The 4,702-nt window shown below is 36.3% G+C and overlaps 1 pseudogene; it reads right to left on the bottom strand.

Moving 5' to 3' along the window:
* Positions 1–3,793, bottom strand: part of LOC113056478 (BAH and coiled-coil domain-containing protein 1-like) — a 64,697-nt pseudogene extending 60,904 nt beyond the window's left edge.
* Positions 3,794–4,702: the final 909 nt, after the last annotated feature.

The following is a 4,702-nucleotide window of genomic DNA, read 5'->3' on the forward strand; positions in this document are numbered from 1 at the left end:
TCCTGATTCAGACAAAGATGGCTTTTTCACTAGAGAAAACAATATAATTAATAAAGGATATTTATTTTAGCTAAATGTTTCTCCAAATTAGTTTTAATGAAGAAACAGACTCATATAAATCTTAGATGGCTTAAGAAAAGTTTTTGAAAATTTTCATTTTTGGTTGAACCATCCCTTTAAGAGCACTGTAAGCTGACAAGAAAACCATTTGAAAAAATTATTTTAGTCTTCAGACAAATGGCATTGTTGTTAGACACAGGGATCCTCTGCACCTGTTTTGCTTTCATGTGTAGACAGGCTGGCAGCTACTTGCCTCCAGTTGTGTGATAATGGTAAACAATGTATGTTCATCGTTTGTTTGTTTGTTTGTTTGTTAAGAAACTGTATATATTTGCATGTTTGCATGCTGGGAGAAATGTAAGCTATATCTAATTATATAATTGTACATAAGCATTCAGTGTGTGTACCCTCTTTAAGAATGCTGTACAGTATATCTTCAAATGTACATTGTGTATGACATGGAGAATGATGCACGTTTTGCCATTGGGTCTTTGTGAAGTAAGTAACAAAGTTTGGTTAGTAGTCTGTGAATACTCTGCAATCCACTGAGTGTATATATCAGTGGAAAACAGAGAATGAACATGCTTTGTTTATGATATTTTTATGATGAGTGTCTGGAGACTACTAAGTGTCTCTCCCACATCATGGCATGCATACATACCAAAGCCAAGAAGGAGTTAAACAGGCAACTGTATATGCTTTCGCCTTGTGCATGCATGCAGTTCTGTCAACAAGCCAAACAAGCTTTACATTCAGCATGACGCTTGGGTCAGTTAAAGGTCATTGTTCAGTTCATGCTTAGGCTTATGCATTCTAACATTCCATTATAGACTATTGACACAAGTGTCCATGTAAACAAAAGAATATGGTACAAGGTCACATGGCTCAAGCTGTAAAGATATTTATCAATCACTGTGAATTCATTGTGTTGTATTTATTATGTTTTAGATATTTTAGATAACTTACTGATATATAATTTTGGAATGGTAGTGTATTAAAATCATTTATGTAATTATTTTAAAATGTGCAGTTAAAGAAAACTCTAAGTTCCTAAGGTAACTGTGTTTAAGTCACATTGGCAAGAAAGTGATTGTCAAAAATGAATGTGTAAATTTACACAGTATGTGACAAGAATTCTGTGAGCTGCTGCCCACATAAATAACACTGAATTTGTATCTTTTTATCCTTATTTAGACCAGGCGTCTCATTTCAGAAGTACAGCGACTGTGTCAGGCACATAGACTCTCTCAAATGTGTATTGAGTCAAATGTTTCATGTTTTCTCTTAAAGACTTTTCATATTATCAAAACTGTTTCTGCATCACTGCAATTCATATGTGGCAAGAGGTTTCAGCAGATATTCTTAAAGGTGCTGTTTTTTTAGCTTTTTTGAAGCTTTAATTGTGTTTACAGTGTGCAATATAACGTGTTCATGTTTCGCGTGTAAAAACAGTATTTTTCACACAATTTACTTATCTGAATACCGCTGTTTTCACTGTCATAAAAACGGGCTGATGTCTTCCTTGTTCTATAAAGTCCCTCCTTCAGAAATACGTAACGAGTTCTGATTTTGCCAGCGGTTCCTGTGTTGTGATTCGACACCAGCTTAGCGCACCTGCCCTCCTGGAAACGCGATTGGGCTAGTTTTGAGAAGCAAGTGAGCAGGATTTGTTTTGAAAACCTGGCAATTCTGATCTGAACGCATGTGCTGGAGATGTACTTATAATCACAGGAGCATTTTTTTGCACAGCCCTAACATCTATTTAACAAAGCTAAACAGTGTTGCCCTTTGTGTAATAAGTTACTGAAACTGTTAAACACACAACTTAAATAATAAAATACACTTACCGGTTGTGGTCCATAAACAATGCCTTGTCCAGACAAAGAGGATCTGCTCCATCTTTCAAGAATAATCTTTGTGCGAATCCAGCATTAAACTAGTTGAGATTGAGGAACTGTCCTCAGCAAAATGTGCTGCATATAGTTTTTTCATGTGGATTATAATTTTCGGGAACCAAGTAAACATAAATTGTAACCATTGATCTCAAGTACAGCGTCCCTGGGAAGGCCAACAAAGATGATTGGACTCCGAGATGAAAATAACAGCATTTGACGACACGGCGACAAACACAAATGCAGCTCTACCTCCTCTCCGTCGGAGCGCAACAAGACCACTCTCCTTTTTGTGTATTTATGTGGGCGGAGGTTAGTCAAAAAACTGTTTTAGTGATGTTATTACTGCAGGAACTAGAGGGCTGTAGTCCAAAACTGGTCGTTCATTGTAGGCGAATTCTGTTAAATAAAATATCTCGCTTGGCATCGAACTTTTGAGCCTTAGGAGTTTACAGATATTATTTATACTCTAACAATAACATTACACACTAACTAAAGTTTAAAACATGGGCTCACGAAGAACGGAACCTTTAAAGACCACCTCCAGTGAGGCAGCCCACCTTAGCTGTAGATTCAGCTGCCCATCACCTGTTACTCAAAAAAAAAAAAAAAAAAAAAAAAAAAAAAAACACGCTGGAGGCTCTAGTTATTAGGAGGACCATGGTGTGATCAATTTTTGCTCCATTTGAAGAGCAATTTAGAATTTTAGTCAGTTTGATATAAACACAACTTTATTAAAAGAAGGAAAAAGACCTTCAAAAAATGATGACAGTGATGTCTAGACTGGGGTTTACCCTTAAATTGTGTGGATGAATTCTTTCCTCAACCATGTCTACTGGAACATTATGAATGTGAGCAAGACCACAGGAAATGTTGTTTGCTCTGTGCTCATTTTAAAAGAAAATATGCAGAATAATGTGACATCAAATTAAACATGATAAAATTTGTTAAACAGACATTTCTCGGCAGCTGAGATCATAATAAAATTAGCTATAAAAAATTATATTCTATATATGTGTGTGTGTGTTTGTTGTGTATGTGCGTGCGTGTGTGTGTGTGTGTGTGTGTTAAGGAAACACACTGGACAAAGTTTTCCAAAACAACTTTATATATGGAACTGAATAAAAGATGTAACTGGGAGATGAATGGTGAGTATCCACATACATGCATACACATACTCACACACTATTAAACAGAATTTTTGACAGCATATTCAAACAAAAACGTCTTGAACCATAAGTCATTACTGGTAAAAAAGTAAATGCGAAAATGTTCTGTTCTGCATTCTGTGGCACATATTCCATATGGGCCTAATCATGCTCATTAGCTGAAAGTGAATACATTTTGAAATAGTGTAATTTACATTTTAATTTTTATATTTATTTTTCTTCATGCACGAATTACAAAACTATTATCATATGATGTTAGGAATGCATCAGTGTTTTAAAAACACTGAATAATACAGTGCTACAAAACTCTCTCTCTGGGTTAGAACCCTCCAAAACAGCTATTTTAGCACCATTTCCTCCCCAAATCACCCTTTTCATTCTTTCTCTGGTTGTGTTCTATCTGCACAAAATCATTGGCATTCACTAATAAAAGACCTCAGAGACATAATTCGGGAAACATAGCCCCGTTACAGAAATAGATTTATTGCTAATCCATTATGCATAGTGGGTAATGTAACATATCTGATGTGCTGCCTCACAGTGGGAGAAGAAAGAGGTTTTAAGTGCATCGAACATTGGTTGGAAAACTGGGAGAGCAGAGGAAGCCACAGGCATCACAAACATGCTCCCTGCAAGAAGATGGGTAGTCTTGGCCTCCAACCACACTTCCATTGCTGCCACTTCATATCTTCTTTTCCTCTCAATGAAATGGAAAGTTCGCTCAAGGCAAAGAGATGCCCTGAGTGACTCTTGAAACCACATGCAGCCATAAATGCTAATAGGCAAGGAATGGTGCTAGACTGTATGGAAATGGACATACTGGTTGAGGCCGTGCAGTGATGATGCAATCGTTTCGCATTCATGCTTTTTTCCCTTTTTTGTAAATTTATCTAAAAGGGACAATGTACATTAATAAACATTCAAATAAATGAGTTAGTAAGATTGCTAACATCTTTCATCTTGGCAGTCCCTTTGATGTTATTTTGCAGAAAATAAAAGGAAATAGCCCCCCCCCAAAAAATCAACAGAGATAAAAAGCATATACAGCTCAGTTAAATATAATTAAGCAGCACTTATATAATACTATGATGATAGAAGCATAATATGAATATAGTCTTATGGATGAGAAAAGGCACAACCCCAGCTTCACATAGATTTAAATGCCTCAAACAGGATGCTCTTTTATTTATAAAACTCATATTACAGTTTCTCTGAAAAACGTAATCCTGGTTGGTCAATCACAGCAATCAGTGGTCAGAAGTGCCAACAGTTGGGTTCCAGACATAAATATTTCATTCATTTTCTCTGCAGGAATTTTTAAAGATAACTTATTAACCCTTAAATGGAACATCGGATGCTTTTAGGCAACTGAAACCTCAAATGACTCATATGATGTTGACTGCAGTGTTTCATTACATGAACTTTACAAGAGAGGACATCCATTAACAATTATGGTTGATTTATGGGTAACAGAGGGAGATAAATATGTTCTAGTTGACACCTTGGGCACTGGGCCTGGGGGGCGGTTGAGTGCTATAGATAGGTCTTTGTACAGTCCCTTCACATCACCACCTTACCTCC

Source organism: Carassius auratus, chromosome 37 (genome assembly GCF_003368295.1).
Source record: "Carassius auratus strain Wakin chromosome 37, ASM336829v1, whole genome shotgun sequence".
NCBI classification, from domain to species: Eukaryota; Metazoa; Chordata; class Actinopteri; order Cypriniformes; family Cyprinidae; genus Carassius; species Carassius auratus.